The sequence below is a fragment of the Tursiops truncatus genome, chromosome 9 (genome assembly GCF_011762595.2).
Source record: "Tursiops truncatus isolate mTurTru1 chromosome 9, mTurTru1.mat.Y, whole genome shotgun sequence".
Classification (NCBI taxonomy): domain Eukaryota; kingdom Metazoa; phylum Chordata; class Mammalia; order Artiodactyla; family Delphinidae; genus Tursiops; species Tursiops truncatus.
The window spans coordinates 10,561,455-10,588,797 of record NC_047042.1 but is presented as its reverse complement, the minus strand read 5'-3'; the positions used below and the strand labels follow the sequence as shown (position 1 = coordinate 10,588,797).

The 27,343-nt window shown below is 42.3% G+C and overlaps 1 long non-coding RNA gene across 1 annotated transcript; it reads left to right on the top strand.

Annotated features, from left to right (window-relative positions):
• Nucleotides 1-1,569: 1,569 nt before the first annotated feature.
• Nucleotides 1,570-16,352, top strand: LOC141279453 (uncharacterized). The gene is made up of 4 exons (XR_012333705.1): nt 1,570-1,888; nt 10,437-10,519; nt 13,166-13,273; nt 15,973-16,352. It is a non-coding gene; the product is annotated as an uncharacterized lncRNA (long non-coding RNA).
• The last annotated feature ends 10,991 nt before the right edge of the window (nt 16,353-27,343 follow it).

The window sequence follows — 27,343 nt, the reverse complement described above, 5'->3', positions numbered from 1 at the left end:
CTCTCATGGGCCCTCTCTCCCCTGAGGGGGTGAGGCTACTTCACATAGACAGGTGCCTGGGCCCAAAGGGAGGTGTCTGCAAGCACTTTGGCAGAAGAGGTTTTTGGAGTTTCCCCAGCTAAGCATGAAGAGTTTCTTCCAGCTAAGCATGAAGAGTGCCACTGTTATACAGTTTCTTTTTATGTTGTTCCCTTTGGCGTCTGTTTTGGTTCAATCCTTCTGTTTGGGTGAACTTGACCACCTTGCTTTAAGCATCTCAGCCAGCTCTTGCTTCCGCACGTCAATGGTGTTCTATAAAAATGAGTAATTATATAAAGTAATATATGTGTGTGTTATGCACCAAGAAATTAGGGGGAAAAGGATAGTTATATCTAAATATAGAGCCATCCATAAAATATTGTCTATGATGAAAAACAACTGGTAAATCTAGGTGATGGATAGATGGAGTTTTCATTGTACTAGCCTACATTTTTTTATAGGTTTGAATTTTTAAACTAAAAATTTTGGGGGAAAATTCTGCATGTTACAAAAATAATAATCCAAGATACGGGGGGGTGGGAGGGTGGAGAAATGAAGGTAGAGTTTGAACCAAAATTGACCTTGAACTGATAATTGTTGAAGCTCTGTGGTGGGTACATAGGGATTTATTATAATATCTTCTCTATTTCTATATGTTTGAGATTTTTCCACAATGCAACCTTAAAGGAAAAACAATTTGTTGACTGAGTATAGTAGGATTCCATGTCAGTAAAAGCAAGCAAAGATACAAAGAAAGCATATATGTTTAAATGAGTACGTATGAATAAGGTATATAGCATGCTGTTAATACTGGTTACCTCAAAGGGATGGGTGAGGGGTCAGGGAGAGGACTAGCTTTGTTATACATATTTACATATGTACATATATATATACGATAATGTTACTATTTGACTTGTTATGCAACATGCATGTATTATTGTTATAATTTTCAAAGCTCAAAAAAAGAATTAAAAAATGGTACTATAAAGGGAAACGGACCTGAATGCTTGCAGGGCTTTGTAGACGATGTGAATGTGTGACAAAGCCTGGGAATTCGAGAAACCGTAGCAAACAAGAATGAACCAGCTCAGTTAAGAAGAAATCTACCCTATACGTCAAAACAAACACCATCAGTTTTCAAGCTCTGGACAGAGGCTTCCTCGATATATCCAACATAGGTAACAGCAAACAGTGTGACAGCCTTACTAAGCTGAAAGGGCTTCTCTTACACACCCTCTAAAGATAATTCATTTGCAATCTCTGTAACTTATGTTCATGGACCAGAAACCAGTTCTTGCTGGCATCTCACAGCTTTTAACATACTAACTTCAACCTTTGACATTTTCTAAGATGTTCCCTCCAGAAGAGACACAAACCTGAATAGATCAACAATCATGGAAAACTTTGGGAGTATTGTCAAAGAACTGTCCCAAAATATGCTAGACCAGGCTGTTTTATTGGTCATTTAGTCCAATCCCTTCAAGAACAGATGATGTCTCTGTTACATGAGTTTCTCAAGGACCTAGATAAAATTGGAAATCTTCCCAACACATTTTGTGTAGCTCTGAAAACCCTGACAGAGTTAGCACAGAAAACTACTGGCCACTCTTGATGATAAATATAGGTACATATGAACAAGTTGAAACCCAGAACTATAAAGAATAATGCACCATAGCCAAAGAGAATTGACTTTCCAGATGAGCAACACTGGAGACTCTAATAATATATATATATATTTCTCTTTAATAGATTAAAGGAGACAACCCATTCAGTAATTTTAATTAAAGTGGAGAAGCCAACTTTTTGACGGTGTGTGGGTGACCGCCCAGCATCAAAACCATGTTCATTTGTTTGGCGAATCCTGTACCTTGTGAGTATTGGTGGGAGGATGAAGATGAAAGCAGCTTCTCCTGCATCCGGGGCATGAGTACATGTCCTAGGATTAGCCAACCACACTGACACTGGGTTTAAATCAAAATTAAGTAGGTAAAGCAAAGAAGTAGGGGCAGTGGTGGTATCATGCCCCAGCTCTGGGGCTGCAGGGTAGCTGTGCTGGGAATATCACCTGGGTCATCTGGCATTCAGAAATGATCTTATTGCACTGGTTCATGCAATGATTTGGGGGTCATCTTGGTGATGTCCCTCGGTTCTTGAGGACTTTGCAGTCCTGGTTCCCTTCCCTGGGCATGGTTGGGCTACCCAGGATCAGTCAGACTTAGTTTTACTTGGACTGAGATCCTTGAGTCACAGAGGCTGAAAAAGTATTTGTAAAATTAATCATCTCTCCTGATTTTAAAATAGATACATAAACTTTGATAAAACCAAAATTAAAAGTGGCTTGTTTAATGCAATAAATACCTACCACCTATATTGTAATTAATAGGGAAATACTGAAAATATTCCTAGGTAAGCTGGGGCGAAGTGAGAGAGTGGCATGGATATATATACACTACCAAATGTAAAATAGATAGCTAGTGGGAAGCAGCTGCATAGCACAGCGAGATCAGCCAGGTGCTTTGTGACCACCTAGAGGGGTGGGATAGGGAGGGTGGGAGGGAGAAGCAAGAGGGAGGGGATATGGGGATATATGTTTATGTATAGCTGATTCTCTTTGTTATACAGCAGAAACTAACAAAACATTGTAAAGCAATTATACTCCAACAGCGATGTTAAAAAAAAAAAAAAAAAAAAGTCAGGACAAAGACCAAGCCTGCTGTCGCTGCAGTTCTCAATGTGTTTGAGAGGTATTAACCAATGGAGTAAGAAACTGGAGGGGGCTTTCCTGGTGGCACAGTGGTTAAGAATCCACCTGCCAATTCAGGGGACACAGGTTCAAGCCCTGGTCCAGGAAGATCTCACAGGCCGCAGAGCAACGAAGCCCATGCAGCACAACTACTGAGCCTGTGCTCTAGAGCCCGCGAGCCGCAATTACTAAGCCCGTGTGCCACAACTACTGAAGCCCGTGGGCCTAGAGCCTGTGCTCTGCAACAAGAAAAGACACTGCAATGAGAGTGGGAAGAGAAGGGGAGCAGGCTGAGAGCGCATCTCCCATTCTGGCTCAGAACTTCCCAAGAATTCGAATTCCAACTCTTGTTTCTCAGGTCCTCAGAGAGGCATATTTGTTCATCAGAAAGATGGAACGTATTTTACAGAAGAGTTAGCTTGATTTATGACTAAAATGTTTAGACACATATATATGAGTTTCCATTTGAAATCTGCCTCGTCCCTTGTACATTACAGGTAGACAGATAGCTACCAAAAACCCAGGTGGTAGAATGAGCTTGAGGCTAGGATTGGGGGTGCCTCTTCCATTGTCATGAGAGAGAATTAAGCAGCTGTGGGTGTAAGTCAGGAAACTTGTAGGTGTCACGATAGAAGTGGAGAGAGGTCCTGTCTGGCAGATTCTTTTCCGTTAAAGAGTTGAGAATTGTCCCTGTGGATGAATAAAGTGTGTTGGTTAGGGACTTTGAGGAGTGATGAAGGTTTGAATCGTGTTAAGAAAAGAAGAAGTATGACTAGGGAGATAGTTTTCTCACCTTCATCCTCCCTTAAAAATGCCATAAGGGCTTCCCTGGTGGCGCAGTGGTTGAGAGTGCACCTGCCAATGCAGGGGACACAGGTTCGTGCCCCCGTCCGGGAAGATCCCACATGCCACGGAGCAGCTGGGCCCGTGAGCCATGGCCGCTGAGCCTGCGCGTCCGGAGCCTGTGCTCCGCAATGGGAGAGGCCACAACAGTGAGAGACCCACGTACCGCAAAAAAAAGAAAAAAAAAAGCCATAAATATTTTTTCGTATCATACATAATCTTTATAAATTATCATTTTCTGCTTCAGCGTAATAGTCCATTTTAAGAATGTGTCATATTACTTTTAACAAATCCACTATTTTGGGTTTTTAGGTTGTTTACAATTTTTTTCATTACAAAAAGATACTCCCTTAAGCATCGCCAGAGATAAGTAGTTAAATATAGCTTAGGTATGTTTCCTACAAGGGAAATTTGGGGATCGAAGGATAAAATTTTGAATGCATTGCCAATTTGCCTTCTACAAAATTTGAAGCAAATTCTCCTCCTTCTATTCTATACTATAAGAGAGTGTCAGTTTACCACCCCCATCACCAAAATCAAATATTTTTCTTTTTACTTTATCATTAGTATCAGCACATTTCTTAGGCAAAATGAGCTCTCATTATTGTTTTGTGTTTTTTTTTTAAGATTTATTTACTTACTTATTTTTGGCTGTGTCAGGTCTTAGTTTTGGCCCGCGGGATCTTTGCTGAGGCATGCAGGATCTTTCATTGTGGTGCACAGGCTTCTCTCTAGTTGTGGCATGTGGGTTTTCTCTTCTCTAGTTGAGGCGTGCGAGCTCAGTAGTTGTGGCATGCGGGCTTAGTTGCCCCGCGGCATGTGGGATCCTAGTTCCCTGACCAGGGATCGAACCCACGTCCCCTGCATTGTAAGGTGGATTCTTTACTACTGGACCATTAGGGAAGTCCCATCATTATTGTTTTAACATTTGTTTATCTTAGATTACTAGTTAGGTGGAACATTTTTCATGTTTTTTAGTCACTTGCAATTCTTTCATATCTGGATTAATTTTTTTCTTTAATAGATCACTCCTTTTTCTCATCAATTTGTAATCTTTAAATACAGATTTCTCCATCCTATGGATGACCAAAAAAGTTGCCTAGTTTTTCTTACCATTTGCATTTATGCTCAGCTTACAAAATTCACTTTGCAAGATGAAATTTGAGGGAAAAAGAAGGTTTCTTGAGACTGTTGTTTTTAAAAAGGTAGTGAGAACATAAACGTTTTTTCCCCCAAGGTTTTAGAAAATTATGCTCTTCAGGGAAAAAAAAAAAGCATAAATTCCAAAATGAATCTTTGCATGCATATTTCTAACTATAAGAGTGCTATTTAAGACACATTGCTTGTCTTCTCCATTTGACAAAGGCAAATTTGAGTATAAGTCACTTCTGAGAGCCAAAGAAAAAGAGGAGCGTGGTTCCCCAGGAAGTCTCTGCCAGGATGTTGGCAGTACATGTTCCCAATAGTCCCTGGGAGAGAAAATGTGCTGTTCAACATGCATAGAAACAGGACTGTCGCAGATGGGCTTTATGTCTAGGAGGAAGCTCTGAAATCTGGAGGTTTTTGAGGCATGGCTAGAAAAGATGTCATGTGGATCTTCTCTCCAATCTCTCTGATACTATCTAGGCTTCTCTTTTCATACATTGTGTATATGTAAGTGTAGGTGTATGTGGAGAAAACATGGGACTCAGTCTATTTTGATCGTCTCTAGCTAGAGAGGTATTAAATTAAATATGGAGTCAGATGTTAGGAACAAAATGGGATTTTGTAGGGAGTTCTATTTTAACCCTGCAGTAGGGTTTTCAGATAGCCCCTGTCCAGCCCCTAGCTGACATTCTGTGACATTATGCTTCTTTACTTTATTCTTTGGGGCAACTAAGAGACTCTTGGGTCTGTATAGGATAAGTATAATGAAAACAAAAATGATTAACATACACTGAACCCTTATTTGTGCTAGGTAGACACTGTTCTAAGTGTATTTATTTAATCATCATAACAAACTTTATGCTGAGGACATTATTATTCTTGTCATTTCCAAATGAAGGAAACTGACACAAAGGTTGAAAAACATACCCAAAGACACTTGAGCCACTTTTGCTGGAAATCATTAGAAAAAGAAGGAACTGGGCTTTAGGGCTACATAAGGTGATGAAGTATGGCAGAATTTGAGAAGTTTTTACCATGGGATAAATAAACCTTGACCTTTGAAGAGTATTCTTGCATCTTCATAAAAGAGTTGGCAGAAGGTACTTAGGAGCTACAACTCTAGGACTGCTGGAAGATAACAAGAAGTCATAAACTCAGAACAGTGTAAGAGAAAAAAGTTTTTATTATTTACGGTCTGTGTAGTTGGTGTTGAATAGCAGCCTTTCCGGTTTGGCTGAAGAGTTTGTGTGGGAAAGTTTGGGAGTAAGAGTTAGCAGAAAGCTGAATCGCCGTCTACCAAGGTGAGGAGAAAAGTTTTTGGTTTCCCAGGCAATTTGGGTGGGAGGAAACGAGGAACAGAGAAAAGAGAAGAGTCAGTGGGACGGGGCAAAGCTCCTGTGACAGGGTGCCCAAAAAGAATTTTAACAAAGGGATTGTTAAATGTTGATTCAGGAAATGTTCGCAATGCCACCTCTCCTTCCCACAACCTACCCCCAACATCCAGAAATACTTTTGTCCGTAGTTGTTTTTTGTTTTCGTTTTTCCTTTTTGGTTATGTGAAGAACAGCATCACATCTGTGCATTATGAAAACACACGGAAGAAGTTGTCCACGGCCAGAGATGCCTGTGAAGATGCATGCACACTAGCAATTTGAAGAACCCTTGAAAAGGCTTTGAACTTTCTCGGAGTGTGGAATTAGAGTTTGAGCCAATCATGAAGATATCAAGAACCATAGTGAACAGAGGTTCCACATGACATCTAGGTCACGAAGGCATTGAATATTTGGGTGAAGATTACGGCAGTGAAAGAGGATGGGTACCTTTTTGGATGCACACTATTTGCAACGAAGCAAAACAAATGTATAACCCTCTCTTTGTAGGTGCACAGGAATGATATCCTGGCTGGGTTTTTTAAATTGCTTTGGAATTCTTTAATAAGCTATCCACTTACAGCACACTACAAAAAACCAGAGGTCTCCAGGCAGGGTTTTGGGAAACCCTTAGGTCTTTCAGCCGCAGGGCAGGCGCTGCTGAAAATCGGACCTAGGATCTTATTGTAAGATAGTGATGCAGAGGATCCTTGATAGGTCCCCTATGTCAAAGTTAGGTCTCTGGTAAGAAAACAGTGGGACCCTGAGAACTGAGAATGGGCTATTTGGTTGATTGCCCTAAAAGTCCCAGGCATGGGACAATGTCCCTTGTTAGAGGAGAGAAGCTTCCCCAGCTTAAAGTCTTGCAGAGGTTCACCTGACATGGGAGCCTTACAAGATGACACTTATCCTTCATCTCCTGTCCTTGTCTCCATTCCGATAAGTTAGGGTCAAGTACTAATGATCACTGTCTATCTTCCGGAAGGAAATAGGTTTCACACTGAAGGAAATGCAGGACCTGGCTAATGTGTACCAGCATGATCTGAGATTTTGCGGTTGAGACCTAGGAAGAAATAACCGGAAAATATTTATCCTGTGGAGGAAAATGTGAGGGAATGCAAAAGTTTTAATATAATATATGGAGTATAAAATGTCTTACTTTAGATGTTCTGGAGGTTACTTTGTAGCCTTGTATATAGTCCATTTTTATAAATGTTTCATGGCTGGTTAAATAAAACACATCTGTTTGATTTTTAAAATGTTTGATATATGTCTCCTACTTGAGATTTTCCATCATATTTTTCTAACCATATGTACTTTAAATTTCCCTGGGCAGTCTACCTTGACTGCTGGAGACATGCTAAAGTCTCCTAAAAAAAGATAGTAGGAACAAATCTCTGTGCTTAACACTTGTAAACATTTTGATAGAAGGCTACTCTCTACATTTTGACTTTTAAAACTTCTTATAGATAATTCATATCAATGTAAAATTATTTATTATGCATTTTTTTGCTTTGTTGGTATTTTTAAGGCTGGAATTTTGCCTGTGAACAGGGTTGCAAATGTTATTTTAATGTATTCACTTGCTTATCCTAATTTGCCTACTGTTCATTTTTAATTTATGTTAGCATTTTTAGGCTTTTAATATATGCATATATAATTTATATATGTAATTTAGTTTGTTGTATTTTGTTTTTGAAGAAGTTTAATAGGGGAATTTAACCCGTTGGTTTTAAATGGGGTAACTTCTATCAGCCCAAAACAGTATGCTTAACCTCAATTCTGTCATTGTTTTATGTTATTAAGAATACAATGTATTATTTGTTTCTATCTTCTGGATTGAAGAAACAATTAAAATTTTGTTTTAAATTCTACTATTTCTGTAGATAAAATCCTGTTTTAAAGTCCACATTTAAGTAGTTGAATTCCAACTTTATTTTTTAATTATTTTTGGCTGTGTTGGGTCTTCGTTGCTGCACGTGTGGCGAGCGGGGACTACGCTTCGTTGCAGTGTGCGGGCTACTCATTGCGGTGGCTTCTCTTGTTGCGGAGCACAGGATCTAGATGCGTGGGCGTCAGTAGTTGTGGCACATGGGCTCAGTAGTTATGGAGCACAGGCTTAGTTGCTCCGCGGCATGTGGGATCTTCCCAGACCAGGGCTCGAACCCGTGTCCCCTGCATTGGCAGGCGGATTCTTAACCACTGCACCACCAGGGAAGTCCTGAATCCCTATCTTAAATTCTTCTATGATTTGCCAAAAAATTTCTGATTAACTATGTACTTTTTAAATTATCAGAATCAGAACAGGAAATACGGTACATCATTACCTCCCACCTGACGTTAATTTTGTTGTCCTTATCAAGCTAATTTATCATCACACAATTATTATTTTATGAGTTTTTCTTACAGATCTATTTCAATAAGAGGTTTAAAATTTTTTTTTGCATTTGATGTGACTCTATTTACCGAAGTCACGCGGAACTCTACATATTTATTTGGTTTCAATGCTCATGGGTAGTCCTGCATTTCTTCATTTTCGCTTATATCTTATCTTGCTGCCTTGACATGTCTTAGAGGAATTATTTTGGGAGGGGAGAACATGACTGTTGTGTTTCTGAATTCCTCTGTATCTTGAGATAGCTTCTGTCACTTTTGCAAGTGAATAACTTGAAAAGATAGAGAATTTTTATTTACAAAACATTTTGCCCTCCCCAATGCTCTTTCATTGTGTTTTAGCATTTGACGTTGCAGAGTAGAAATCTGAGTCCAGCCAGACTTTGTTCATTCCTTTGTTTTTCTTCTATTTCTAATCTGGCAACCTGTATCATTTTTTTCTGTATTGATGATGATTTAAAATTTAGCACATATTTAGGTGTAGGATTTTTATTCTTTTGAACAGAAGAATCCTCTAGATTTGTAGACCCAAGGATTACTTCATCCTGGGAAAGATTGCTTCTAAAATGTTTCTGATTTTTTGGTTCAAGTGTTTCCCCGTTCTCCCAAGGAATACATAACAGTTTTAAGGGTGGAGCTCCTTTACCTGCTATATATGGCTTTCATTTTTTTCTCTCATTTGTTTCATTGTCATTTCCTCTAGAGTTTGACACTTTTCTCAGGGTTATCCTTATATCATTTTATCAATCTTTTTTTTTCCGGTAGTGTCTTTTCTCCCCTTTCAGTCTCCAATATGGATTTTCAGTCTGTACCTGCATTTGAAGTTTTCTTGCATTTTTATTGTTTCTCACTCTCCTTTTTACATCTCTACCCGCATCACATTTTTTCTCTTTTTATTTCCTTTGTCAACTTCATGAAGGTACCTAGCTTATACTTTCCAAGTTGTAAAAATATTTTTTCAATAAAAAGTCATTTCATAGATATGCTTTTTAATTTCTAGGAGCAATGTTCTCTCTTTCTTTCAGAACTCCCATTTTTGTTTTTGGATTGTTTGTCTTATGGCCAGAGGGTTATCCAGTTTCAGTGGACATGGGTTGGCTGGAACATTCTTAGCCCTGTCATTGCTCATTTGATGGTTTCAGGATATAAACCTGAAAGTCAGCTGTGGGTGCACAGTTTCCACTTAATATTCAGAAACTTGCAGGTGACCTGGGCGTGCAGGATTGTGGTTCAATGTGTGCTTCCTTTGACAGCTCAGGTTATTTAACTAAATTAGAGACTCAGTTTGCAGTTTTGTTGAACAGCATGGTTTATTTTAGTCTGTACTCCTACTGCAGTATCCACTGTTTCCACAGCTTATCCTGGCTCAAGCTTAGATTGTAAAGCTTTTATCATGGATAAATAAGCATTCTGGAGAGCAGTGCATCCATGGCTGGCCGTTCTATTCTTTGTTATGTCTATTTTGTGAAATAGAGATCTGAGTAGATGCATAGAGAAAAAAAAAGGAGGCAGTTGCAAGATTTTCTTTAGCTAGTTCAGAAGATTGCAGAAAAACGGGAGAGGGTCCAGAGTTTTATCTTACTTTATTTGGTGTCATATGATGTATGCTAAAGGATGGAACTTGTGAAGTATAGTCCAAGAATGTACTTCTCAGTCCTTCATATCAAGGATGTAATTGTTCAAATCCAAGATCTTGGTCAATGTGGTCTTGTCTCTTGTTTCTCATAACAGTCACTTTTGGGGCCTCAATTCTCAATCTTTCTTTATATTCATACCCTTTACAACGGGACCTCACAGTTCCTCCCATCAAGGGGTGGGATCTATTTCCGTTCCCCTTGTGCCTGGGCTGGTCTTATGACGGGCTATGGTCAATGGGAGCCTAGACTTCAGAAGCTTCATGTATTTCTGCCCTCTCTCCTCAGCCCCAGCCACTGCCATGAGGACAAGCCTGGACCAGTTTGTGAGAAGATGAGGGATCACTTGGAAGAGAGCACCGTTGTCCCAGGTGAAGTTGTCTGAGATCAGCCAGCTCTCAGGAAACCTGTCAACTGCCCATATAAATGAGTCCAGCTGAGATCAGCTTAGTCTGGCCCAGATCAGCAATTTACAGCCAGTTTATAGACTCATGAGAAATAATATATGGTTGTTGTTTTAATCAACTAATATTTGGGATGTTTGTTTTGCAGCAACAACTAACTAATACACCTACATTTAGACACATGAGTTGTTTAAAGATCTGTGAAACAAGTCACAAATTTCTCTTCAGATAAGTTGGCATAATTTACTTTCTCACCAGCAGAAATACACTGCACCCTAAGTAGCAATTATGCTAAATGTGTACTTTTTTTTCTTTGGCTGCACTGCATGGCATGAGGGATCTTAGTTCCCCAACCAGGGATCAGACCCGTGCCCCCTGCAGTGGAAGTGCAGAGTCTTAACCACTGGACCACCAGGGAATTTCCTAAACGTGTATTTTTTAGGTGCAACCTAAGTAGTGAAAATGGTCTGTTAATCTGCACTTCTTTGATTCATAGGGGTATTTTAAATTTTTTCATGCATTCATTGTTAATTTTAAATCATCTGTCAAAGTTTTTGAATGTTGTTCCATTTTTCTCTTATACAAATTGATTTTTAAAAATCTTTTTGAAAAACTCTTTACATATTTTGAATATCTAACTTTTGTGCAAACACTTTAAAACTTAGTCATATGCATTACAGCATGCTGGAATCTTCAAGTGGATTTATAAAGAACATTATTAATAGAACAAGCTAAGGAACATTAAATACTCTTGTATGTTAAGCACAATGCTATGAACTTCACATTTGTTATCCCACATAACCTCAACAATTTTTAAGGTAAATAATATAAATAAGTCAATTTTATACATAAAAGGAAATTGAATTTAAATAAATTTTTGAAGGACACAGAACAAGTAAATATTACAATCACATTTTTAAACCAGATCATTGGAGAGTCCAAACTCTTCACCACTATCCTCCTTTCCTAAATGGAGGCATTGCACTTCTGAGGAAAGGGAAAACAGTCATATCGTTTTTGTTTTTGTTTTTTTCTATCTGGCTGTGTTTCAATGTCTAATCCATGTTTCCTAATCCATGAAGGATTAGTGAAAATCCTTCTGGAGTGAGATAAATTGTTGCTAAACATTCATACCTCATGATCGTCTGCCACTTTTCCATGTCTTGTGCTCTTTAAGAAGTATTTTGATAGAAAGGTGGGTGAGGGCAAGTTAGTCAACTGCCATCCTAACCTGACACTTCTGTTATCAAAACATTACAAACTTGAAGTCACAATGTAAATTTTGCTTTGCTGTATATGTAAATTACACATATTGTTATTTTATTTCCTGACTTTAAAATCCTTATGGTTCTTCATCACTCACAAAATTAATTCTAAAATCTGGAGCAGGGCATGTTTGACCCATTATAATCTGTCCCAAATCTTTCTTTCCAGTTATCCCTGACTCTACTCTCTCTTTTCTCCAGTTAATTTGAGCTCTTCTTCACCATTTCTCAAGTACATTCTATTCCTTCGGTCTCTATGCTGTTCTTTCTTCTTAGGATGCACTTCTCCTTTTGGTCTTTCAACAAACTCCTGTTATTCCTCTAAAACTCTCTTACTGGAAGCATCCAGTCTCCCTGGCCATAGTTAGCAAGCTCACTCCTGTCACACTGACAGCACACATCTGTCTTAGCGCTTACATCATATTGTACTTAACTATTTAACTTGACCACACATTTTTTGCTCTTTAAATATTATTCATCTTCCAACTGAAGCTCAGCAAATAATGAATTATTGAATTAATTAATAACGTTAAAATATATTCAAGGAATAGAAAAGGTAATACAAAAGAAGAAACAAACAAAAGGCATACGGATTGAAAAAGAAGAAATAAAACTCTCTCTATTCACAGACAACATAATTGTCTACATTGAAAATTCCAAGAGACCTACACAAAAGCTCCTAGAGGGCTTCCCTGGTGGCACAGTGGTTGAGAGTCCGCCTGCCGATGCAGGGGACGCGGGTTCGTGCCCCAGTCCAGGAAGATCCCACATGCCGCGGAGCGGCTGGGCCCGTGAGCCATGGCCGCTGAGCCTGTGCGTCCGGAGCCTGTACTCCACAACGGGAGAGGCCACAACAGTGAGAGGCCCGCGTACCACAAGAAAAAAAAGAACTAATAAACGATTTTAGTAAAATCACAAGATACTAAGTAAATATACAAAAAAAAAAAAAACCCACATTTTTTCCCCTGTTCTAGCAATGAACAAGTCTGTATTAATCATGTTTTTTATTTTCTGTATTTCATGATGTTTTGAAATCTTAGGGGCCTTGTTGTCTGGGGAGAGATCCCCTCCCAGGACTAGTTAATTCCTAGAGACAGCAAACAACTTTCTTATGAGCACATCTTCCATATACAAACCAACTAATTCTGAGTCCATGCTCCCTGCCACTTCCTATGTCTAACTCTCACACATCAATCCAATATTTTTCATGCCCTAAGTCACTCCCGGGCCAAGTACAGAACAACCCAAGATTACCCCTCTAGCCCAGAGCCCTCTAAAATTATTCACATTATCAAATCCTAAATTTGTTCAAATTTGCCTGGTCTGATTCTTCTACCCTTTTCTGCAGAGAACAAAATAGATGCTCTGGGCCACGCTCTCCTCTTGCCCCTCTGCCTCCTGATTGACCCCTGTGCTTCCCCACGCGGCCCCTCATGGCTCCTGTTTCTAGGGATCTGTGAGTATAAACTTCTTCCTTCTTGAAAATCATTTTTGTGTCTGCATGTCCATAACTGATTAAAATAAATCCCAGATACATTTTAATACAAGGCGAAATTCAGAATTAAAATCAATGCCTTTTACAATAGTACCAAATAAAAGAAATTCTTAGGTATATATCTAACCAAAAAATGTGTAAAACCTGTGTGCTGAAAACTCTGAATACTGATAAAATAAATCAAAGAACCTAAGTAAATACAGAAACATACCATGCTTATGGATTGGAATACTATAAGAATTTGGAAGATTGTTAAAATTTCAGTTTTTCTGATATTGATCTATCAATTTAACACAATCAAAATCAAAACCCCAGCAGAAATTTTTTAGTAGATATTGACAAACTGATTCTAAACTTTACATGGAAAGGCAAAGAAATAAGAATAGCCAAAATAGTTTTGAAAGAAGAAAAACAAAGTTGGAGGACTCACACTATCTGATTTTAAGACCATATAAATCTGTGTAATTAAGATAGCGCAGTATTGGCAAAAGGATAGACAGATCAGTGGTACAGAATAGAGCTTCCAGAAGGAGATCCACACAAATTTGGTCAACTTATTTTTGAAAACTTGCAAAGGCAATTCAGTCAAGAAAAGATAGTCTTTTCAATAAATAGTTCTGAGATAATTGGACATCCTTATGCAAAAACACCAAAAAACCCATGCCTTCATTAAAAAATAATGAACCAAAGACCTGAGTGTAAGATATAAAACTGTACAACTTGTAAAACAAAACATGAACACAACTCTTGGGTTATTCAAAGGGGTTTTATAATAGATATGATGCTAAAAGCTTGATTCATCAAAGAAAAATGTTGATACATTTAACTCCATCAGCCTTAGAATCTTTGCTCTGTGAAAGATGCTACCAAGAGAATGAAAAGGTACGCCACACACTGAGAGGAAATATTTAGAGATCACAGTCTGACAAAAACTTATATCTAGAACATAGAAAGCACTCTCAAAACTCACAACACGAAGGGAAATAACGCATTTAAAAATGGGCAAAAGTTTTAAACAAACGCTTCAGCAAAAATGGAAAATAAGCACTTATGAGGATGCTCATCCTCACTGGTCATTAAGAAAATGCAAATTAAAATCACAGAAAGATTCTACTACACATATGCAGCTGCCTGCATTTCAATAGGACAGAAATTTTCTTGAATATACTACAGACATTTCTGACAGTCTTCTGACGTTGCCATATTCATCTGGGATGCCCTTCCTTCACTCGCTTCACCTGCCAACTGCTACTGATCCTTTAAGACTCAGGTGGGCACCATTGATTCCAAGAAGTCTGCCCTTGGAACTCCAGCCTCACTCCCTTCACCTGGGTCTAGATTAGTGGCCTTTGTAACCTGTGATGATGGCCCTCCATTTGACCTATCACTTCATCTATCAACTATGTAGTGCTAACTGTTTTAATTAAAGATGTTAATATTCTCAACTCTGATCTCCATGGTCAGAGACTCCATCTTTAATGTTACGTCTCCAGAAATTAGCATACTACAGATGGTAGACTGAGTGAATAAATTCACATAAGAAAAGTCCAATGCTACTTCATGTAATCTCAGGCTCTGCTTGACCTCCCTGACCCAAAACCACCCAAGGTTTTTATAGCTGCCAAGACAGCCACTGCCACTCCTCAGCCATGTGCAGGTATAATCACCCTTCAAAATTAAAATCCTTTCATCAGAGGAGGCCTGCTTTCTCTGGTAACTTGCTCAGCTGACCAAGTCAGACACCTGCCCTCTGGGTTAGTATCCTAAGCCTTAGGACCAGAGAGGTCTTCAAATTGTAATTTGGTATCATTGGCTAGAGTTAGTCCTGCGGCGATAGACTGTGTCAGACTTGACACCAGGAGTGCAGTTCCAACAGCTTGGTCCTTTCCCTCCCTTAGCCACAGGGTATTTACTTCTGACATTACGATGAAGGTCTGTTCCCCAAGGTGAAGCCCCAGGTCAGCCCAAGTCATAGCTTTCTCAGCACAGTAGGCACCGCTTGCCCTGTTTGCTCGCCTTTCCCTGCATGTAGCCTGAGATGGGCAGGCATGCCAGTTCCTGCCTGAATCGTGCTGGACCCTGAGTTACAAAAGATGGGAACATGGGGATGTACTGGCATCTTGATAGTACACGGCGTTTCTATATGCTTCTCCAAATGCCCTCACCATCTTATGCCATTATATGAGGTTAGTATTGTTGGGGGCATTGGGACTGTGACATTACTATTGTATTTTAACAGTTTTTGGAGTATCTTAGAAGCTTGATAAATGTGATTAATAAATGGATGGCTTTAAAATCCATGGCAAGTCTTGTCATTTCTCCACCAAATGTGCCTCACTTTAAGGTTAGGGCAGCTGAAGTCAGTTAACTTTAGATTTGAGGTCTTCTGCCGGCAATGAGACCTTAAGGAAATTATAGAGCCCTATGTAGCCTTGCTTTTCTCCTCTGTAAAATAAGATGATGCTATTATTCTCAGACTGCAGTGGGACTGTGAGGAATAAGTGAGACCATGTGAGGTGAGAGATAAACAGGACAAAACACAGGAGTGTACGTTGCCATTGCACTTGGCATGTAGGAGGTGCTTGACAAGGACTTTATCAATCCAACATGTTAAAATGTGAAACTTTATGTACCTCTTCTTTCGTATTTTTTGCCTTCAGTATAAGAAAAGAAACTCTCCAGAGGAAAATAAAGCCCATCTCAGGATTGTTACATCAATAGTCTTTAGGAGAGACGTTGACTTGTCAAGTTATCTCTTTGATAGAGAGAACAGAGAGAAGGATCTCTGAGCCAAGTGGACGCTTCATCACTGAAAACAATGAGGTGAATATCCTGGCAATTAATTGACATAAAGAATTACCCTTTTTCTTTTTTAAATTTGGGAAGAATAACTTACTAGTCTTCTCCAAAATCTTGTCATCGGTCTTTTTTTTTTTTTTCCAATCATACAATTTTTAAAGGTTATTTTCCATTTACCGTTGTTACGAAATATTGGCTTTTTAAAAATTAATTAAAGCCTTTATTGTGGTTTGGTGATCCTGTGCCGATTTAGAAACCATGGATGCTGGTTAATGCAGAGTTCTTGTTTCCATGCAAGTCTCTGTTTGGAAACATCACATGGTTGGTTAATGCTGCTCTTCACTGCTTCAGCCTGCCCTAGTCTACTCTTGGAGGGGTTTCTTCATCTAGGAGTTGATAATAATTGAAGTGTAAAAATCTCTTGGAGAAATGTGTGCCCAGCTTTCTGCATGGATCCTTAGCTGAGGTTTGAGATCTAAGGGCGTCAGGCAAAGAGATGGTGTCTCTCAGGGAAGGCGGAGGCCTGGGCACCCCCATCGCCAGGGCAATGCGGAAAGGGAAGGCTTGATGATGTGTGTGTCTCCTTGGAGAAAGGGGTACAGCTGGTGAAGCTGCCTTCACATCTTCCAAGGTTTCCACTTCTGGAAAGTTCTGGTCATGAGAGAGAAATCAAAACCAAGAGGCGGGTCAGTGAAATGAGAGCCACTGAAAAGCAGCCCATCATACAGTCTGGGACTTGGGAGGTCTGTCCTCTGGTGTTCAGTCAGGAGTCTGGAGTCAGGGTCTTTCGTTTAGTTTAGGGAGGATTGCATTTGGCATATGGGAATAAAGATAACTTCTCAGGATGTGAAAAAACATCTACTGTAAAGGATGCTGGGCAGGAGATGGAAGAAATTTAAAAAAAAACATTGTGAAGAATGCAGGAAATCACAGACTGTGGAGGTTATGTCTTTCCAGTTCCAGCATTCTGACACCGTGTGCAGTTTAATGTAGAACCCAGTTTGAAAGCCAGTCTTGCCCAACAATAGATTTTCGGGGGGCGGGGAGCGATTTTCATCCTTTGCCTTTGTAATTAATTACCATGTTTGTTTCGTGTGTTTGCGGTGCAAATACAGGACGGTGCCCAGACATGTGTGAGTGCGCACAACGGTAGATAAGGAAAGTGTGTAAGACAGAGGCCAAGAACACCTGTCATAGGGTACCTGCTGGGGTGTCTCTACCACATCCTTTCTGAACGCACTGTTTGCACGCACACAAAAGGGCTGGGGCTGGGGCTGGATATGCCCAGTACTCGTGCTGGGGGTTGGAAGGATGGGACCGGCGGTAACAAGAATCAATATATATTTACGGCGGGGGCGAGGGAGGCGGGTGCGCGGAGGCTGCAGGGCGGGGCAGCGCTAATGAGAGCAAGCCCGTCTTGTGGTTGGTTCGGGAGTCTGGTACCCACAGAAGAGCAGGCAGGGAGGGAGGGGATGCGGGCGGGAGGATAAAGCGATGAAGTGCGCCGCGTTACCGCGCATCAGGCGCGGTTGTTGGAGCAGGAATACGGTGCGTCTCTGACCCAGCCGGCCCTCTCCTGGCGCACACACTCACCAAGTCATACGCGCCCCTCCGCCGTGGCCGTGGCCGCCGCTCTCCCCAGGCATCAGGAGCGTTACGAGAGCGGGTGAGCGCCCGGGTCATCACCGCCCCCGGCAGGTCCCCAGCGTCCGGCGCGCCAGGCAGGGCACGTGCGCCCCCCGGCTCCAACCTGCGCGCGGATGGGAGCATGATCTGTGCCCAGGCCGGGGCTGCCAAGGTAAGCGGGCTCCGGGCGGGGACTCTACCTACCGCCCCTTCCCCCGCCCTCCTCTGGGCGGCTTCCCCGCCGCTCCCGAGGCCCCGTCAGCGCCCTCCCTCCCTAGGGCCCTGGATCCACCCTCCTCCCCACCCTCTTGCTTCTCCCGCGAGGTTCAATTGTCAGCTTGGGGCGTGCCGCCACCCGGGCTGGGCAGGCGTCCCCGGGTGGCGACCCCGGCTTGGCTACGGCGGGCACACCGGGCCCTCCTGCCGGGCACGGAGAGAAACAAAGAAGCCCCCAAGCGGGTTCGCGGCGCCTCCGCCTCCCTCCCTCCCTCCCTCCCCCCCGGCGCCCTCCCAGTGGTGAGGAGGTATCAGGGGAGGGGGCGGAGAGACCTACGTAATCCACCTTCCCAGCCCACACCCACCCCTTGTGAACCAAAGCCCTGGATTTGGGCTTTGCCTCGGGCTCCCTTTTGGCTTGGACAATTGTGTCCCCGGCAATGCCCTGGGTTAGCCGAGCGAACGCCCGCAGCCCTGCAGGTGCTCGCTGGTGCTGGCTCAGGGGGCGCGTGGCAGGTGCGGCCCCTGCTCCCCTGGGTGGTGGCAGGCGGGGAGGATGCGCGGCGCATCCAGGCTGTTCCAGCGCCGCCCCGTCCCCGGCCGCTCAGCCGGGCCTGCCAGCCGAGTTTCAGCGGGAGCGGCCGGTCCTTTCGCCTACCGTATTGCGACCTGCACACAGGCGGGGAGGGAGCCGCGGGGAAAAACGCGTCCGGTCCATTTTTGGCTGGAGGTGCGTTTGCTCCTGCCGCTACATTCCTGGATCGTGACAGTGCAGCAAAATCCGAGGGCTCAAACCTTGTGGGCTCAAACCATCACCCGTTTCTCCAGGGCCTTCTAATCGCTCTGCCTCTTGGATGTCCCGGCCCCTTGGCAGATTTGCGGTGTGTGGGTGCGTGATCTGTCTGTCTGTCTTGCATACAGAGGCTGGGCATCGTAAGTTCTTCCTGCCGAATTTCAGCGCGTGGGGGGAGCTGGCAGGGACACAGGCTGCAGAGCTGCCCGGCTTCTTGTGGTTCCGGGCACAGCGCGCCCCAGTCTGCATTGGGCTGACACCAGCTAGCGTGTGGGGATTTTCCTAGTTGCTGAAGATATTATTTGACGTTGCTGTAGTTTTGTGCCTACTTCTCTTGGGATCTGCAGTGGTGCAATTCTCCTCTTGTTTTTATTTTTTTTCTCTTTGAAGAGATAAAGCTGTGTTCAGCAGAAATGGATACAGGAAGAGCAGCATAGTTCAAAGACCAAGGGAGGCATCGTCTCTCTTTTTCTGGAATTTAAACGCGATTTAGGAGGGCAGATGCCCTACCAGAAAAGGCCAGCCTTTAAAGACCCCGGCAGTGTCGTGGCCCAAGGCATCTCAAAGCAGGTGGCCAGATCTGCGTTTCTCATCAGCGGACTAGCTCCGGCTGTGGCTCTTACGGTAATTCATCCTAGATCGGGGATTCATTTTGAAAATGCGTGTTTTCCACTAAGAAGGGATTAGAGTCCACATGTCTACCCTGGTATGATGTGTGTGTCTGTTTGGTAGAGAGATAGAGTGTGGTAGAATTTCCTGTCGCCCCCTCCTGTTCGCTCCCTCCTCTGGAGTGTGGCATTGAGACAAGAGCACTATTTTAATTCCTAGACCTACAGGCATGCTGGATTTCAGAGTGTTTTGCTTAATAAACCCTGTTCTGACTAATTCTGGGATCCCAGGCTAGTGCAAGTCGGCAGCCTTGTGGAATGCCAGTTGTTTTTGTCTGGGGTACTTATTTCATGAAGGCGGATCACCTAAGTTTGTTCAGACTATGACATTACTGACTGGATAAGGAGACCACATCCCAAGCCGGGACAGCCTATCAATGCATCAGTATTGAGGGACTGCAGCCGCTGAGATGGGTGCACATAGCATCACTTGGTTCCTTTTACACTTCTGGCTTTTAAGGATGGGTGCTTTCAGAGATTGTTTTAAGTTTTACCTTCTACGGTACTTGCATCAGATATGACCGTTAATATAGGAGATGCTAAAAGGCCAGATGTGACCATGGGAGGGCAAGCCTCTGCGGTCCCCTTCCTTATCTGTAACGTAAGTTGGACTAGTTGATTTCTGTGGTTCCTTCCAGTTCCAGCATTATATGATAATGGTAGAGAAGTAAGAAAAGTCACCCAATTTAGCAAGGCTAACTATAGCCCAAAACTATACGAGCAAACCACGGACTGATTATAGAATTTATGGTTTATTTTTACACCTGCATTTTTTTAACCTCAGCATCTGCGTTTTTCCCATAGATGCAATTAGCCAACAGTTCATTTTTCTTTCCACTATATCAAGAGATTTAATGGGGATTGGGGGGACAGAGAAGAATGTTGAATTAATTGGATAACAGATCTTCTCCTTATTGTGGCTTCATTATCGATTCCTGCCCCATCTTTTGTGGATAATCAAGAATGTAGCTTATTTCCAATCATTGATTTTGTTTGTCTGCCTTGAATGAAAGACTCTGGGTAGCTGTTTAATCCTACATAGCAATTGTCTGTAGCATCCAACTTACTTTCCCTGATCGAATTTGGTGTTGCTCCTAAAACTTGCTAGGACTGTTGGCTGTTACAAAAATGATAAGGCAACAATTACTTTAAACAGGCAAGCAAAGTGTTTTCACGTGCTTATGGCAATTTTTACAATTTAGGGGTACTTGGGGTATTTGGTTAATGACACATGCTCATCCACACAATTTTCCCCAGTAGTGTGCTCTTTTTTTTTTTTTTTTTAAGTTACGAACAAAACAACATCCTGGAATAACAGTACCTGCCGAGCATAATGTATCGCTTCCGGTCTTGTTTTCCCACAGCCTTCTCGCCCACACGGCTAAGGCATCACCTCTCATATTGCAGCTACGTGAGTTGTGAATGGGCACAGTCCCCTGGTGTCACTCCTGGTGTGAGCTTCTTGAGGACAAGGGCATTGTTAAATTCATCTCTCGTCTCTCTGGCACCTCAGACTTTGCCCTGAGCACGGTGTGTTCTCAGGAATACTGACTGAGTGGGTTTCAGGTCAGAAAAATGTCCTCTACTTGTTTAGGCAGGAAGTAGGTGGGAATTCTTCCCTTCGTGAATCAGATGGGCAAATCAGAGAGGTTATGTAAGACGCTGAAGGGAACCAGTGAGCCGGGACTCAAATCCAGGCAGAGAGGTTCCAGCCCCACCCTCAGCAAAAAGCCATGTAGACTGCAAGTTCAGATCCTGCAGCTTGGGGCTCTTTATTTTTTGTTTTATTTTTTAAATCTTTTTTACTTATTTTTATTTTATTTTTTAAACTAAAAGCATTTTTTTTTTAACTTTTTAAGACCTGGATTGTCCATTTTGACAAATCGAGCTGAGACAGAGAGCGTGGAGAAACCCCAAGCTGACCACTGCTCTCTTCTTGGTGTAGCCTTAGAAGGAAATGTGTCCAGCCCAAGCACTTTGTTCTCTTACCTGCACTTACACGGAAGGGATGAGCACCCCTCAGCCCTCCTTCTCTCCACGTCTTGGTCCCACCACCCAGAGGTTGCTAGGACGATGGAGTCATCCAGGGAAAGCCACTGACGGACGCATTGTTTGTTCAAATCACATTTAACCACCCTCAGCTGAGCTTCTGAAACAAGCCAGCAGTTAGCCCATAGACAACCCTTGTTGCTGGCCAGCCCACCCTGACGGGATCTCCCATCAGAGAGACCCCTGCTCCTCTCCCATCACCTCCTTCCTTTCCGTCTTAGAAAACAGGACAGGTTATGGTTAGGAAACCAGGAAGTTAAGTGCCCACGTGCCATTTCTAAAATTCAGTCCTGGGCATGTTTGCTGTTCATGGACTTTTAGAGAAAAAGGTGTGATAAAGGGGTGTTTATCAAGACACTTTTCCTCTCTGAGGTTTACCTTCTTCTTCCTTAAAAGTAGGGAGTTGAACCAGGTAATCCCAAAGGATTAACACCATGATTCTGTGATCGTTTTTCTCCGTTTATGCAATTGTGCCAGTTGGAGAGCAGAATATATCAGCGAGAATTTAACTTTGCGATATACAGAGTAGAAATACTTAAGGCCACGTGTGTCAGCTTCGGGTTATCTAATAATCCCTTTGAGCCCTCTGTTAACACTCTTCTTTATAAGTATAGTAATTCTTTCTTATTTGTAAAACTTGCTGTATTAAAGGCAAAGGTTTGTGGCAGTTCCGGATCCCAGGGAGGAGGGCAGTGGTGGAAGAACAAACCATCTCTAAATCCTGGATCAAACGCTTAGAGTTTTAGGGTTTGATGGTCAAAGTTCCAAGAGCTACTGTAAAGCATTTTTATTCTGGTCGTTGAGTGTGTCTCCCAGCTGAGTAACTAACTCTTGCATTCGAAAGTATTCCCTGAGATTCATCCAGCAACGTCCCTTTCCATTTCTGTCTGCTTCTCATTTTGCTCTTTCTTGGTTTTGTTCTTCCTTAAACTCCACTGACCTCCTGTCCCACCCATAAAACATACGCCTGTAGTAGCACTGGCCACCCTGCCCCACCAAATGCAGGTGTCGAAGCCTCATAACTTTCCTCCTTGTCACAGCCTTTTCTTTCTTCATGAGCTTTGCTTCTCAAGTTAAGATACAAAGAGGGATAGAGGCAGACCTGCTCGTCGGCTAATTGTGCTTATAGTAGTTGTGTGTGCCTCACAGACTTTCTGACCACTGGGCCTTTCTGTCTTAAAGCCTCCTTAAACACTTCAGGAAACAAAGCACTAGATAGATGTTTTATATATCTCACTCCATAATATTTGGATGTGTGGGTATTGGTAAATGGCTGTCACGTTCTATAACATGGGCACTGTAGGGAAAATAAGTAGTCGGTGTGGGATGACAATAATACCGCTGCTTCTTGGCAAGATATCACAAGGACGACTAAGCTCCCAGGTCACTGGAGAAAACATCTGGATTCCATAGCAACAAGTGATGTGCGCTGTTCACAGGATTAGTTCAGAACCCACCTGATTTATAGCCCCAAGTTTGAAGCACACGGGAGGACTGAAAAATGAGGGTATATTGTACAGACGGGTTCTTCTGGTGTGATCAGGCATCTATGGCATTGCAATATCTTGGGGAGAATTCAGTGGATGGAGCTTAAACCGGTATTGGAGGGGGGGCAGGTGGGGAGAGCTGGGAAAGGACGCCATCTGCGCCCATGATGACGAATGTTATCATGGAGACTTCATGCGGGGTCCCTTTTATATATTTAGTAGAGCAGATTTTCCCTTTCACACTTTCTAGATCTATTTGTATTGCACAGATGTCAGGGAAATATCATGCGTGTGAAAGAAAAAAAAAAAAAAAGGACCAGAATTCACATCCACGGCCACAGATTGTAATTCAATCACTTTGTCCTTAAATCGACACCCATTTAACTTGTACAAATTTTTCTGCTTTTGCTTTCGGGGTTTAAGTCACAGCAGCTTCAGAAACAGAAATCTCAGTCCTACACATTATTGAAATTCAGAGATTCAGGTTAAGGGGGGGAAAAGATGGGGAGACTAGAAATAAACAAATTAGACCTTGCTTGTTTACTGTGAGTAGCAAAGCTAATGGACCCACGAGCTATTCGTCATCTTCCTTCCTGTAATACACTGACCAGCCGGAAAACTACAGAACACAATCAATAGATTTTTCTCCTTAAAAGGACTTCTCTTTTTCTTTACTGTTATTCCTAATCCCCTTTGCCATCAAACCTTAAAACTACTTAATTAACAAACGTTTCCCTCTATTTTGAGCACAAGTTATTTTTGTGGCAGTGAGTTTTTTGAAGCTGAGGGAAAAACAATCATTTTGAGGGTTTTGCTGGCATTCTCTCCCCTCCCCCCAGCCCTCCGTGTCTGCTGTGTCAGTGACCAGGCACAGCACCTGCAGCTAAAGGGGATCATGGTAAGGAAACAGTGGGTGCACAAGTGCACTGTTAACATATTACACCTTACAGATTCCTCCCCTGACCATCGATGGTCTGTTTCCTCTTCTAGAACAAGCCTCGAGAAAATGGTCTACACGGGGTTTCTCCACTCTCTCCATCTCAGGCTGTTAAAACACATTTTAATGTATAGTGTTTGATTTAGACAAATAACACACTTAACACACATGTAGATTATGAGCAAAGCAAAACAAATACCCGCCATGCAGCCTGAGACCAGAGCACCGTCCGTTCCTTTGAGGCTCTCTTGGTGCCCCCGTCTCATCTCTCCCTCTGCCTTTCTCGGCAGCACCCCAGCCAGGCTCCTGTCCCCATCCATCCCTTCCACTCTTCCCGTGACAGTCACCAGTGCTGTCTGCCCTGTGGAGGAGAAGACGGTTCTCCATCTCTCAGCTGCATCTCACACCGAGGACCACTCCCTCTTTCTCGAGCCCCTGGCTTCTAGGACACTGGGTTCTCCAGGTTTTCCTGCTGCCTCTCTGGGTCTTCCTTCTCAGGCATTCTTGATGGCCCCTGAAGTTCTATCCCTACTGACCTACTGCATTTTGACCTCTACATGATGGAATTCTGCAGGACTTGGCTCTCAGGTCTCTTTGTACGTATATATATTTCCGCCTTTGGTCTCAATACTGCCTTCAGGCGGGTGATCCCCAGTTTCTTTCCCGAGTCCTGACTCATTCCCGGAATGCCCGACTTGAATATACTACCACCAGCACCTCCCCGTGAATGCCACGCATTATTAAATTTATAGTGCAAAACACAAGTCTGGATTTTCACTCCCCAAACCTGCTTCCCCTCCAGTGATCTCCGTAAGCGGCAGCTCTGTTTTTCCAGTTGCTCAGGCCAAATGCCTTTGGGTCCCCTGATTTCTCTCTCTCTCTCTCACCCCAATCTAGTTTTCAGTAGATGATTCTTTCTCCACCTTACCCGCTTCATCCAGGACCACCACCCCTAACTAAGCTAGCACGATGGCTTGACTTTTGCCCTTGACTCCTAACCAGTGTCCTGCATTTCTTGCCCATCTGCAAACTAGTCTCTATACAGCAGCTCAAATGATCATTCATTCATTCAATAAATATTGACTAAATATCATCCATGTGTCAGGCATTATTTTAAATGTTGGCATGTAACGGAAACACGACACAGTCACAAATCCCTGTTATATCTTTGCCCACAATCCCCCAATGGTTCCATCCTGCTCAAAATGAAATCTAGACCCCTTACTTGGCCTCCAAGGCTCTGTATACCTGGGCCTACAGCTCCTGCTTCACTCTCTCTTCACCCTGCTCACTGGGTCCCAGTCCCCCATCTCCTTGTTCTTCCTAGAACATGCCGCGCACATTCTCATCTCACATGCTGTTCCCTGGACCGAGGGCATCTCTCCCAGCTCCCTGAGCTTGCCCCCTCGGTTAATGAAATAACAAACCTTCAGGAAGACTTTCCTTGACCCTCTGTTTACACTGTGCCATCTACCTCCCCTCTTTCCTCACACCCCTTAGGACCACCCGTTTGTTATGTATTTTCTTTTTATTTTTTTAATTTAATTTAATTTAATTTTTTCATACAGCAGGTTCTTATTAGTTATTTGTTTTATACATTAGTGTATATATGTCAATCCCAATCTCCCAATTCATCCCACCACCACCATCCCCACCCCCGCTTTCCCCCCTTGGTGTCCATATGCTTATTCTCTACATCTGTGTCTCTATTTCTGCCTTGCAAACAGGTTCATCTATACGATTTTTACTAGATTTCACGTATATGCGTTAACATACGATATTTGTTTTTCTCTTTCTGACTTGCTTCACTCTGTATGACAGTCTCTAGATCCATCAACATCTCTACAAATGACCCAATTTCGTACCTTTTTATGGCTGAGTAATATTCCATTGTATATATGTACCACATCTTCTTTATCCATTTGCCCGTCGATGGGCATTTAGGTAGCTTCCATGACCTGACTATTGTAAATAGTACTGTAATGAACATTGGGGTGCATGTGTCTTTTTTTTTTTTTTTTTTTTTTTTGCGGTACGCGGGCCTCTCACTGTCGCAGCCCCTCCCGTTGTGGAGCCCAGGCTCCGGACGCGCAGGCTCAGCGGCCATGGCTCACGGGCCCAGCCGCTCCGCGGCACGTGGGATCTTCCCGGACCGGGGCACGAACCCGTGTCCCCTGCATCGGCAGGCGGACTCTCAACCACTGCGCCACCAGGGAAGCCCTGCATGTGTCTTTTTGAATTATGGTTTTCTCTGGGTATATGCCCAGTAGTGAGATTGCTGGGTCATATGGTCATTCTATTTTTAGTTTTTTAAGGAACCTCCATACTGTTCTCCATAGTGGCTGTATCAATTTACATTCCCACCAACAGTGCAAGAGGGTTCCCTTTTCTCCACACCCTCTCCAGCATTTGTTGTTTGTAGATTTCCTGATGATTCTCATTCTAACCAGTGTCAGGTGATACCTCATTGTAGTTTTGATTTGCATTTCTCTAATGATCAGTGATGTTGAGCATCCTTTCATGTGTTTGTTGGCAATCTGTATATCTTCTTTGGAGAAATGTCTATTTAGGTCTTCTGCCTATTTTTTGATTGGGTTGTTTGATTTTTTAATATTGAGCTACATGAGCTGTTTATATATTTTGAAGATTAATCCTTTGTCCATTAATTTGTTTGCAAATATTTTCTCCCATTCTGAGGGTTGTCTTTTCATCTTGTTTATAGTTTTGTTTGCTGTACAAAAGCTTTTAAGTTTCATTAGGTCCCATTTATTTATTTTTGTTTTTATTTCCATTACTCTAGGAGGTGGGTCAAAAAAGATCTTGCTGTGATTTATGTCAAAGAGTGTTCTTCCTATGTTTTCCTCTAAGAGTTTTGTAGTGTCCGGTCTTACATTTAGGTCTTTAATCCATTTAGAGTTTCTTTTTGTGTATGGTGTTAGGAAGTTTTCTAATTTCATTCTTTTACATGTAGCTGTCCAGTTTTCCCAGCATCACTTATTGAAGAGACTGTCTTCTCTCCATTGTACATTCTTGCCTCCTTTGTCATAGATTGCTGACCATAGGTGCGTGGGTATATCTCTGGGCTTTCTATCCTGTTCCATTGATCTATATTTCTGTTTTTGTGCCAGTACCATACTGTCTTGATTACTGTAGCTTTGTAGTATAGGTTGATAATGTTTGCATTGAATCTGTAGACTGCCTTGGGTAGTATAGTCATTTTCACAGTATTGATTCTTTCAATCCAAGAACATGGTATATATCTCTCCATCTCTTTGTGTCATCTTTGATTTCTTTCATCAGTGTCTTATAGTTTTCTGAGTACAGGTCTTTTGTCTCCCTAGGTAGGTTTATTCCTAGGTATTTTATTCTTTTTGTTGCAGTGGTGAATGGGATTGTTTCCTTAATTTCTCTTTCTAATATTTCATTGTTAGTGTATAGGAATGCAAGAGATTTCTG